At 37.1% G+C, this 12868-nt stretch overlaps 1 long non-coding RNA gene across 1 annotated transcript in view; it reads right to left on the bottom strand.

Annotated features, from left to right (window-relative positions):
• Positions 1 to 12166, bottom strand: part of LOC150090816 (uncharacterized) — a 123225-nt gene extending 111059 nt beyond the window's left edge. The window contains exons 1-2 of the long non-coding RNA XR_016546916.1: positions 11362 to 12166; positions 5174 to 5393 (exon numbers count right to left, since the gene is read on the bottom strand). This is a non-coding gene — a long non-coding RNA (uncharacterized LOC150090816). The remainder of the gene's footprint in view (positions 1 to 5173; positions 5394 to 11361) is intronic.
• Positions 12167 to 12868: the final 702 nt, after the last annotated feature.

Genomic DNA, 12868 nt, shown 5'->3' with positions numbered 1-12868 from the left:
ACATATTTACATATAAAAACAAACAAATATACAATTATAATATTTTAATCAGTGAGAAGGTTGATGGAAGCACAATTTTTTAATACGAGGATTTATTGTAGATAGGGTTACTCTCAGCCCTTCTTCACGACTTTAGTCTCTCTCTCTCTCTCTCTCTCTCTATTTAATCTCATTTAAAGCAGAAAACCCTGTTTCACAGTAGGAAGTGGAAAATGGAAATAAAATTGTAATTGCCTTTTGTGAAATTCACAGATATTCATTTTGAATTTTGCCAATATTTTAATTTGCTAATACTCAAAATTTGCTAACATCAGTACTATTAAAGTGAATTTTCAGTGACTGGTCACTACGGATCTCAACCAATTCTTCTTCCTCTTGCAGATTAAGTTCTAACATTGGAAGGTTTCTTGTTGCAAATGGGTCTTTTACCCACAAATAGTTTTTGGTATCAATGGATGGAAAGTAATGCTCAATTTTTGTCTTTAACAGCTCTAATGTTTCGCTTATTACTTTAATTATTTTAGTATAATTCGTTTTGGCAGTCAAGGGAAACATAAATTTTTTTTAATTTACATATACTGTACTGAACTTTTCTTTAAAGGCGAACAACTTTTTGGTAGAAGTGAGTAAATTTTCCTATGGGCCTTGCATACTGATATTTAATTCAAGCTGCACAAATAAATCTGCTAGAAAAGCTAATTTACGGCACCAAATTTCATCACTTAAATAATCACAAAATTTTGATTGCTCCAGTGAAAAAATATGAGCATTTCCTCATGCAACTCGTCCATACGCATAAGTACATTTTCTTTTGATAGCCATCGAACCTCAGTACGTATCATTAAAGAAAAACAATCAGACTCTTCCTCACAATTTTCCAAAAATACATATTTTTTGTGGCCTAGTTTTGATATAATTGACCATTTTAACCGCTTGATCAAGTACAAGTTTTAAATCGGGTACGACTGTCTCCGCTACTAGAACTTCTGTGTCTAAAACAGTGTTGTAATAATATTTGAATTGTGTCGTTTTACTAAGTTTACAAATCCTTTTAGTGCTCCTGTCATCGCGGGAGCACTGTTGATACAAATGCCAACACACAACTTCCATGATATACCACACTTTTGTAAATAATTATTCATTATTTTGAAAATATCTTGGCTGGCTGTGCTTTCATTGAATTCATCACAACAACAACAAAAACATAGTAATAATAATAATTATAATAATTGTGTCCTTTTTTCGATAATCCTGACAATTGCTATTAATTGGGCTTTCCTGCTAATATGTGTAGAATTATCTACTTGAAATGCAAACAGTTGCCCAAAAGTATTAATATTTCAAACAGCTTGTTCTTCAATATCACAGACATTTCTTTTATATGCCTGCTAATTGTGCTGTTTGAAAGTGGTAGAGTCATTATTCTTTTTTCAGCTTCCTCTCCCAAAATACTTTTCACAATTACCTGACATGCTGGTAAAATCAGACTTTCTGCAATCAGGTAAGATTTTTTTTTTTTTTTTTGCCACCAGTTTGGCTACTAAATAGCTGGCTTCTTGCACTATATCAGATATTTCAGCCATATTATAAACTTCTGTACCTTGTTTTCTAGTAGAGGCCAGCAGTCTTTTAAAATACACCACAATTTTGGACGATAAATTCTCGTGTTTCACAGAAAAATGATGCTGCAATTTACTGGGCACCATTGATTCATTCGACAATTTTAAACCACATGCCACACAAAGGTTGAGGACAATCTTCGGTACCAGCATATTTGATAATTTATTTATCCCTATTTTGTGTTACAATTGTTGGGAGATAACACATAAGCCAGAGGCTTTTTAGGGGGTATTCCCTTTGAAAAAGATAACAATAAAACCAGATACATCATGAATCGGACATATTTCTACATTCCATTACAGAGACTTCGTAAACCAACCACACATATCGCGTGGTTAACAACAGTACTTATAATTACATTGTGAGTACTTTTACAATAACAAGTATGAAAGAAAAAATTATGAAATAATTGCGTAGAGTGTTACAAGCTTTTTTACAGCTATTCCTTCAACTTGTTTACATAATTTCCAAACTGGTATGCATTGTGGAAAGTTCAGGAGTTGAGTGGAAGGTGATTTAGATCAGACATCCCTGGTGATGTGTTCAGTTAGGAGCTTCTTGAACCTGTTTAGTGAAATGGCATTTTTGATGTTTTCAGGAAAATTATTCCAGGTGTTTTTGCGCCTCTGTATTTTATATTTTTCTGACCTATGGCTTTTCTAAAAAGTGGAACCTTCAGGTTCGCTTCATTTCTTAAATTATATGTTATTCCTTCTTCTTCTATTGTTATAAAAAAGGATCTGAAGAGAGGAGGAAAGTTTGGTGTTTTCAAAGCATTGTAGACAAAGACCGCCTCAGCTTTTTGTATCGGTTGGTAGATGCTTAAGAGTCTCGCTTCCTTATATCTTGAAGTCACCGATGCATTCCAGGGAAGGCCCAAAATTGAACGAACACATCGATTGACAATTGAATTGATTCTCGTAAGGTTATCTTGACTGGTCATACCCCATGAGATGATTCCATATGTGAAGTGAGGCTGTATTAAGGAAAGGAATACTAGTCTGAGAAGGGAAGGAGGTACCCAGGCAGAGGCTCGGGCGAGTATTCCTGCTAGTGACGAAGTCTTCTTTCGTAAGGTGATCATTTGTTTATCCCAACTCAGCTTGTTATCTAGCCAGATTCCTAGAAACTTGGTATCATTCACCCTTTCGAGTTGTTTTCCTTTGTATGTTATTTCGAAATCAATATTTAATGGTTTATTTTTCGTCCTAAACACCATATATTTGGATTTTTCTGGGTTTAGTATAAGCTGATTCTTTTGTAGCCAACTATGCATTTCAGACAGCAGGGCAGAGATCTTGCATTGAAGTTGGTTAGGGTCTTCATCAGTGATTAGAATGGAAATGTCATCGGCATATGCTACTAGGTGGGAAGATGGAAGATGAGAGAGAAATTCATTAATGTAAAGAACAAATAGGATAGGTCCGAGAAGTGAGCCTTGAGGTACTCCCCTGGAGAAATAAGAAATGTCTGAAAAAGACTGGTTTGTTTTAATGACAAATGGCCTATCTAGTAAGGTAGTCTTCAAGGAGAAGGTTAATTTTTCCTCTCAAGCCAAGATTGTTGAGCTTGTTGATATTATGATTTATAGGATATTATGATTTATCCAATCAAAAGCTTTTGATAGGTCTAGAAACAGTGCTATTGCATAGTGACCCTTTTCAAGACAGTCCGTGATCCTAGAGCAGAAGTCAACAATTGCCAGGGCAGTGGATCTTTTTGAACGATAAGCGTACTGTTGTTGATGGATAAGCTGATTGACTTCCAGGAAGCCCATGAGTCTGCCGTGAAGAACTTTTTCAAATAATTTTGCATGAGAGTAGAGCTATTGGATGAAAACTGTTGATAGAGTTACAATTTTTCCCCTTAGGAACAGGAACAATGACTGCTTTTTTGAATTGAGACGGGAATTTACCAGCTTGAAAGGAAAGATTGTAAATATACTTCAGTGGTGTTAGAATTGAGTTAAGGACCTTTTTCAGCAGAGCAGGAGATAGTTCATCAAAGCCAGGGGCTCCCTTTTCTTTTAATTGATGTCCTGCTTCTAAAATCTCTTGAACTGAGAGTGGAACGAGGAAAAAAGAGCTCCTCATTGAGTGCTTGACAGATTCTCTCGTTGCATTATCTCTAGAGTCAACTTCGTCTTTAAAAAGGTTATTCACACTTGAGATAAAGTGATTACGGAAGGCTGCGGCTTTTTCCTGGTCATCCAAAATGAGCACCTCGTTCTCAACTACATCTCCAATGTAGCTCTGTGATTTCGTTTTTCTTCCAGGTAGTAGCTTATCCAAGACTTTCCTTGCTTGTAATGACGCCTTTAAGTTGGGAACTATAATATTTCCTTTTCTCCGACCTAATACTGTCGGTGACCTTGTTTCTGTACGTTGTGTATTTGTTTTTATCCACCTCCTTTCCTGCTTCTCTAGCAATTCTTGCAAGTTTGTCCCTTTTCTTTAGCATGTTACAAATTTAGTTTGACATAAATGGGCATAATTTCAGTCTTGGCCTAGTGGTCTTTTTATTTCCTGGGATCCTGATGTATGACTCGCATTTTTCGTAACTATTTAGGATATGCTCAAAGAAGAAGTTCGTCGCAATTTCAGGATCAGAAAATCCCATCCCCAAATAACCATCATCATATTTATGATATGTTTTCTTCTTTTTTGATGTTGATGGTTGCTCGTTTTTGTCATTTTCTCCAAGCTCGTCAATATCAATTTGCCTCCTCTGATTTCCTTTCACTAAAAATTTATCTATTTCACTATTATCTATTTCACTATTATTAAAAATAATAATTTCTAAAGAAATTAAAATTACTTCTAGAATGTACTATTACAGTTAATTTAAAATACCTGTTCTATATGAATTAACTGAATATGATGTTTTAGAGATATAAAAGTACTTTAAAAACACAAAGGAAATTTCTTATTATGCTGCTTACAAGTTGCACTTATACAACTGCAGGGTGCCTGGGGGAGACCTCAAATGATAAGAATGGCCGAATAAAGGTGAACAGATCTACTTCTAGGAATCAAAAGGTGAATAAAGGATTAAAGGTGAACAGATCTAGTACTAGGAATCAAAATCTGACGTCACATTGACTGCTGGAAGGGGCTGGGATCGGTGCAGCGTAAATAAACAAATTTTTATTTGAATTAATTTTTATTATAAAACTTGGATTTATTAATTTTTTTTTTTCATTTGCATTTTCTGCGGCACACCTGAAGCATACTCGTGGCACACTATTGTGCTGCGGCACATAGGTTGAGAAACACTGCATTAATGCTTAATTACTAAATTTAAGTGAATACATTAGTATCATTTTTGCATTAACCCCAAGTCAAGTGCACAAGGTCGATGACACCCTAAACAATTTGTACTCTTTATTTATGCCATCCACACAGCTGGAACTCCCAAGAGCTGTTTTTGAAAATGTTTAATTTGATTTCTCCACTGAAAATTTCAGAAATCTGTTAATTATCACACAATTAGGAAAAATTCGTGAATTAAGTTAAACCTAATTATATGTACATGTTGAATGGCTATCACTGACAGCTATAGAGAGCAAGCTGGCTTTACTGCTATATGCTTTCCTTTAATTGGTAATACTCTCTGGCTTCATGACATTGAAGCATCATCAGGAATCAAACTGTTGATGCGTGCACTTCATGTTTCTTGCAGCAGGTGCTCCTGTTACTGACAAGATGGCGTCCAACTGCAAGCAACTGTTGGAGTGTTCAGTTTTTAAATTTGCATTTTTCTTGCTGACAGATCTAAAGAGAGTTTTAATTTCAAAAATTAACTTAAAATATGTTTTTAACATAAAAAATGGATTTCTCACAGTTTTGTTCAGAAATGACTAAAAAAACTGAACAATTTTGAATTATTATTTGCTGATTTTTCAAATGTAGGCATGTGGGGGGGGGGAGGGTCCCAAGTGACTCTATACGATTAGAGGAAGAAGAATCCTTCTCATGCCTGCTGACAGGTTAAAAGTAATTGCTTTAATATAATATATACATACATATGTACACACAGAATATTTCAAAAGTATGAGCAAAAAATGCTGGACATATTCTAGGGTCCATAAGGGAAAAACTCACTACACATGTATCTAATTCTGAAGGTTATAGAGCTAAGGCTGTTTGAATTTTAAAAAATGGCTATGTTGTTTTGAATGTACAGAACAAAATTAATAAAAAAGAAATAAGTAGTTACATACCTAGTATGAATAAACATTTTACTAGGTATGTGTCTGCTTATTGTTATTTTTTTATTTTACTCTTTTTACGTTCTAAAACCTTTTTTTTTTTTATTTATTCAAATAGCCAGTTCTGTAACCATTCAGAATCAGACATGTTTATATGCAATTTATTTTGAAGCCTATAATACACCTCAGAAGTATTTGCATATACTTCAGAAACACCCTGTGTGTGCACATCAGAGCTTTCCAAAGTGGATGCTGCAACATTATTATTATTAGCCATATGGCACAAGGAAGTCTGAGGTTTATGCTGCACCAGCCAAAAAAAAATTTCCCGAGTTACCCTTAGAGAGAGGGAGAGAGAGAAGTAGAAAGGAATCACCAAGAAAGAGAAGAATGATGATGTCCAGCTCAGGACCCTGGGTTTGCCAAGCCCATACTCACCAGATGTGAGCCCCTGAGGTCAAACCTGGAGCATTGCTTTATGTTCCAAAGGGTACTGCCAAATTTTTAAATCATTATTAGTAATGTTTTCATTCCGATTGCCTTTCACTGTGTATACTGATATGATTGATTACAATACAATTATTGATTAATACATAAAAATTTATGACATTTATTTCTTTATATGCTTCATACTTTGAGATCAGTAGGCACTGCACTCATTCCTTCTCTCTGAATGCTAATAACTGACCTAGTCAATTTCAAATAGCATTAGTTAAACTTCTGCCAAGTAATGCACATCTTTCCACTCTCTTACTATGTTTATATATTTTTTCTCTGGAACAAGGTAAGTTGCATACCACTGCATTTACCATCATCTTAAAGATCAGGAACAACAAGGGTGGAATATATTTTTTTGGCATGTGCATAGGCAATAAAAAAATTTTGAAAAGCACTGAAATGTACATATGTATATATAAGCTGAAATTTTACATACAACTGCGGAAAGGACTAGTGTTATGAATCATACCCTCTATCATGTAACATGAAGATCACACTACACAGTTGATGCATCACGTGGATCATCTTGGCATGGAAACACAAATAAATGGTTCCATGCAGATTGCACAGCACTTACAGTGAAATTTGGCTGTGGTAGTGTTAAACTCGGTATATTTTGTGTGGTTATGCACAGAAACATGAATAGTCATGTCTGTTATCATGGAGAATTCTATCCTATTTACATTGTGGAAATTTCAAAGAGAAGGTTCTACTTCCAATCTATATCATCATGAGAATACCCTGTGTAGTTGTTCAATAATATGGCAGTTTGTTCGAAAGTCCAGTCTCAAATGCCATCTCTCATAGCACACAGGATTAGCATTAGTAGGGCATATGACGCAAGAAAGCAAGCAAGCTAATATAGCATCAGCCAAAAAAATAAAGAAAAACACTCTTCCCATTTCATCCATTCACTCCAAATGTTTGTCTAATTCTAACCTGAACTTATTTAATTTGCTGCCTTCCACTACAACATATGGAAGTTTGTTCCAACTATCAACAACCCGCTGGCTAAAGGAGAATTACCGCACATCTATTCTACAATTGTCTTACCTCAATTTGAATTTATGCTCCCTTAGATGAGTAAACTGAGCATGAGGAAGAATCTCATTAACATTGAGCATACTCAATCCATTCAAGGTCATATACACCTCAATTAGATCACCTCGCAGGTGCCTAGTCTCCAGAAGCTGCAATTTGCATTACGTAAGCCTTTCTTAGTAACACCAACCCTTTGTTCCATTCACTAATCTCACTGCCCTTCTCTGTACTCTTCCCAGCAGCTCTACATCTTTCCTAAAATGAGGCCTCCAGATCTGTACGCAGTACTCAAGGTGTGGCCTGATCATTGCCTTATACAAAGGAATAATCAACTCATTGTCTCTGCTAGAAAATTCCTATATATTGTTGACAAAAATCCATGACCTGTTCTGGCAGCCCATCTGCACTGCTCAGAGAACTTCATATCTCACTGCACAATTACCCCCATGTCTTTTTCATTCTCCACTACCCTGTGTGTAGTACCACCCAATTGATACGTTACTCTGGGGTTACTGTACTTTACATTTGTCAATGTTAAACTTCAGTTGCCACCTCTCAGCCCAACTGCTCAACTTTTCCAGATTTCAGGTATATAAAGCCTTAAATGGTTTGAGCATGCTCAATACGGATGGGATTCCTCCTCTTGCTTAGAATAATCACCCGAGAGGGCATAAATTCAAATTGAGGAAAGATGGTTGTAGGATAGATGTGCGGACGTTTGCCTTTAGCCAGCAGGTGGTTGATTGCTGGAATAAACTTCCATCTGTCGTAGAAGTTGATAGCTTAAATAGATTCAAAGCAGAACTTGACAAACATTTGAAGCGAGTGGATGGGTGAAATAAGAGTTTTTTTTTTTTTTTTTTGGCTGATGCTATATAAGCTTGCTTTCTTGCATCATGTGCCTTTGCTAATGCTAGATCCTGTTGCAGTAGCATACTATCATTACTGTCATTAACAACCTTGCCAACCTTTGTACTACAAACTTAGACATTAACCGTGATATACCTTCATCAACATCATTGATAAATGCTGAAAACAACGACCCCAGGGGCTCACATCTGGTGAGTATGGGCTTGGCACACCCAGGGTCTGAGCTGGATATCATCATTCTTCTCTTTCTTGGTGATTCCTTTCTACTTTTCTTTCTTTCTCTCTCAGAGTAACTCGGGAATTTTTTTTAGCTGGTGCAGCATAAGCCACAGGCTTCCTTGCACCATATAGCTAATAATAATAATAATAACACCGAACCCGGGGAGATTCCACTAATAACATTAGTCCATGAAGTGCAGTGTCCACTCCCACTCAACCATCCTTTTATTCATTGTAGCAACTTGCCCTTAATTCCATACTGCTCCAATTTGTATAGTAGTCTTCCATGGGCCACAGTATCAAAAGCTTTCCTAAAATCCAAGTATATGATATCAAAATTATTCTTTGCATCCAATTCCTTTGTGACCACATAACAGTACCCAATCAAACTTGTCAGACAAGAGTTCCCTTAACAAACTCATGCTGCGTCTGAACTATAACTGCAGTGTTTTCTAGATGATCGCTTCCTTAAAAAGTGACTCCATTATTTTCCCTGGAATAGAAGTTAGACTAACTGGTCTATAATTACCCATGTCACCCATTGATTGCCCTTTGTGAATTGGAGACACATTTGCACATCTCCAGTCCATGGGAACCTCCCCCGAGTCCAAGGAAGCTTTCATAATTATGGCTAAGGGTTTGCTTACTTCCTTTGAGGCTCCCTTTAATATAACTGGATAGATACCATCCACCTCAGGTGCCTTCCTTATGTTTAACTTCAACAATTTCTCTTCCACTTTTCTCTCAGTTATTGTAAAATCACTTAGCTCCCTGTTAGAGTTTGATAAACTTCTGGCATTCCCCTCCTTGAATAACTTCTCATTTGTGAATGTAGATGCAAAATACTCATTCAGTTTATCAGCTACCTGAGCATGATCATCAACAGTCAAACCATCTATATTAAGTGGACCAATCTGATTCATCCCTTTCTTTCTAGAGTTTACATAAGTAAAGAACTCCCAGGGGCTCACATCTGGTGAGTATGGGCTTGGCACACCCAGGGTCCTGAGCTGAATATCATCATCCTTCTCTTTCTTGGTGATTCTCTTCTACTTTTGACTCTCTCTCAGGGTAACTCTGGAATTTTTTTTTTTTTTTTGGCTTCCTTGCACAATATAGCTATTATTAATAATAATAATAATAATAACACCTTGCTGTTTTTCTTTGCATCCTTTGCCAAAGATTTCTCGTAATCTGCCTTCATTTGTGACTTGTTTACAGACTAGCTTATAGCTGCCATAGGGTTCTGTGTCGCCTAATAATTTATATGCATCCCATGCATTTTTTCTTCTCTGCCAGAGCCGCATTAATTCATTTGATATCCATTTAGGCCTAAACCTTGAACAGTATTTCTTAGTTGGTATTAAAATCCTAGTACCCTCCAAGATTAAATCCCTGAAGGCTTCACCTTTTAGAATTCAGCATTGGTGACATCATCAGTTGATCCCACTGTATAGAATTTAAATACTGTCTCAGACCACTGTAGTCACCTTTACGAAAGCAAAAACCCTTCCCCTTACCCCTGATGGTAGTTACATCTTTAAGTAAATCCCACATCAGTACACTGTGATCAATACCACCTAGTGATTCCTTTATCTGCAGATTCTTAATGCATGAAGAATCACTGCTGATAATCAGATCAAGAGTATTACTCCCTCTAGTTGCCTCTCGAACATGCCGCTGCAGAAAACAGTCATCCAATAAATCCACAAGTCTTGCTAGTGTGCGAGTGACCAAACCACAAGTTCTAGTCAATATCTGCAAAGTTAAAATCTCCCATTATAAGACATTCTGATTTACTGGCCCACTCTATTTCTCTGCACAACTTCTTATTATACTCATCAGATTCATTAGGCCTATAACATACACCTACTGTCATTGTCCCTTTCTCAGTGCTTATATCACACTACACTGACTCAACATTGCATTGTCTACCAATGTTAAGTGGATGCACTTCCTTAGATTTTGTTTCTTAGCTAACAGCATAACCCCTCCTCTCTTCATGTCCTGTCTATCCTTTCTGTGCATATTTTAATCCTCAAATTCCAATTCTGCACTGCTTATATCCGTGTGGCACCACATCTCTGATATCCCAACAAGATCTGCTTTTGATGTTTTTTGTCTTTACCAGCACTTCAAATTCATCAAATTTATTTTCTATACTCCTAGCATTGGTGTACATACAAGTATACATACACCTATTCTTACTCTTAGTTACCCTAACACAACCCATGTATTTACTTGTTCCATGATGACTCCCAGCAGCCCTTGAAATCCCCAGTACCTCGCTTTGCAGGCTACTGCTGCTCATTCCAATAGAAGCAGTGCAAGAATCACTTTCACCTCTGCCTGTGGCTACAAATAATTTTTTAGTCTGTGAATCCACCCCACAAGCTAGCAGTTTTCCGACCCACCTAACATTGCCTCGACAGCATCAGCAAATATTCTTGCACCCTGTGTGTCCCATTCTTGTAGAAACAATCTCTCCTGATAACAAGTACAGACCACGCTGAGAAAAAGTCTACTCCATGAGCCTTGCACAGTCTCTTCATATAATCCCTCCTGGCATGTCTGGGCAGAATTGCAGACCCTTTCAAATTTAATCCTAACTCATGACTTTTTTTTAACATTGACCTGTAAAATGATGTTGAGGATGCATGTTGTTGTTAAAAGAATGGTATGAGAAGTCTCTTAATGGAGCTTTAGCCTGCTGGTCTAATTTTAGTTAGTTTCTTACAACTTAGACTGGGTTTGGCCTGTTGGTCTAAGTTTAAATAGTTTCAACTATTTAAACTTAGACCACAGTGCTTGCATTTAGCATTATGTATATCAGCACTGTGTGTAGATATAATTAACGCCAGAACACAATGAATAAATAAAATAGAATATGAATAACATATTACCTGTAACTCATCTTTAATCTTTTCATTAAGTACAATCATGGTATAAACTTGTGAACTAGCAAATTCTGCTGAGTACTTATTTTAAATACTGTATCATGTTTTTCTGTGATGGAGTATTAAAAATCAGTTGCTCGTTTTGCCATCTCCTGACCAATGGATCACAGCTCAAGGAATTCATATGGTTCAATTTGATCAAGTGGTTAAGCATTCACGAGCCGATATGCATATGAAAAACCCCACTCCCTTCCATAGACTCGTTCACTGTAACGTACTCATGTTTGAAAAAAGTAGCAATGCTTAAAGTACGCACTTGCCCCTGCCTCCCTCTCCCCCCAAACAAAATTTCTTGGTGCAGCACTGCTCCCTTCGTCTAAATTCATTTAATTCGATTCTCGGGTGAATAGGATTTAGTATTACTCCAAGCTCCAAACCTCTTAAAACGAGTGACGAAACCACTATACTGTTACGGAAGAATTAATATTACTATATGCTAAAATGCTTCTTTAATCAATTTGTTCCTGTTGACACGCTCAACCAGCATCTAACCCGGGATGGCGAACCCTTAGCACATGTTCTTGGCCAAAACATGGCAGCGAGATGAATTTGCTTTGTCCGTTTCAATTACTTTTTAAATAGATACGCCAGAGCAGCTGATAGATATATTTCTTTATTATTATGTTTGGGCTTAATACTCAGATTAGCCATCCCTGGTGTAGACAAAATGCGATCCATCATCATTCAGTGACTTACAATTACAGTAGGCACAGATATGCAACACGCATCGTATTTAGGTGTTGCAACATTAGAAGCACGCACGCCTTTTGTAGTTACCTCTGGTGCTAACTGATAGTTGTGCGCGATTTTTTTGTGATTTCTTCGTCGAGAAGTTGGTCGTGTTTTTTTTTTTTTTTTTTTGTTATTTGTTTGTCCTGGAGGTGGTCGTGTTTTTTTTTTTTTAAACGAAAAAAAGCGGAGAGAGAAGAAAAACTTCTATACTTTGATACAGTTCTCTGTCATGAGAGGAATTACGGCGGGGGGGGGGGGGATTTCCACAGATAAATATTATTCATACTACATCGAGTGTGGCGCAGCAAAAAGTCCTTAGCTTTCAGGCCTTAGGCAGAGGGCTCGGTTCGAAAAGTTGGAGACGGTCTACCGAGCAAGACAGTGGAGCAAGTGGTGCTATCCCCCGTAAGACTACCACAAAATAAGGGCAAGACCATCCAGTCCAAAGACTGGAAGTGTTTCCTGCGCAACTGCGCTAGTAACCACCCAGGAAGGAAGAAAACGCCAAAGCATGCAGTGGAGCATTGAAAAGAATACATACATCATACGAGCATACTACGAAATAACCAGGCAAGAGACCGATATGACAATGTACAGATTGCGACTACATACCAAGTGGTTGGAACGACACAAGGATATTGAGGTCACCGAACTGCGATTAGCAGACCAAAGAAGGACGATCGTAACGAAGAACCTAATAGCGCCTGCCATCTTCGAAAAA

Source organism: Mastigoproctus giganteus, chromosome 1, assembly GCF_048544385.1.
Source record: "Mastigoproctus giganteus isolate SK-2022 chromosome 1, ASM4854438v1, whole genome shotgun sequence".
In the NCBI taxonomy this organism is placed as follows: domain Eukaryota; kingdom Metazoa; phylum Arthropoda; class Arachnida; order Uropygi; family Thelyphonidae; genus Mastigoproctus; species Mastigoproctus giganteus.
This window is presented reverse-complemented; position numbering and strand designations above follow the sequence as displayed.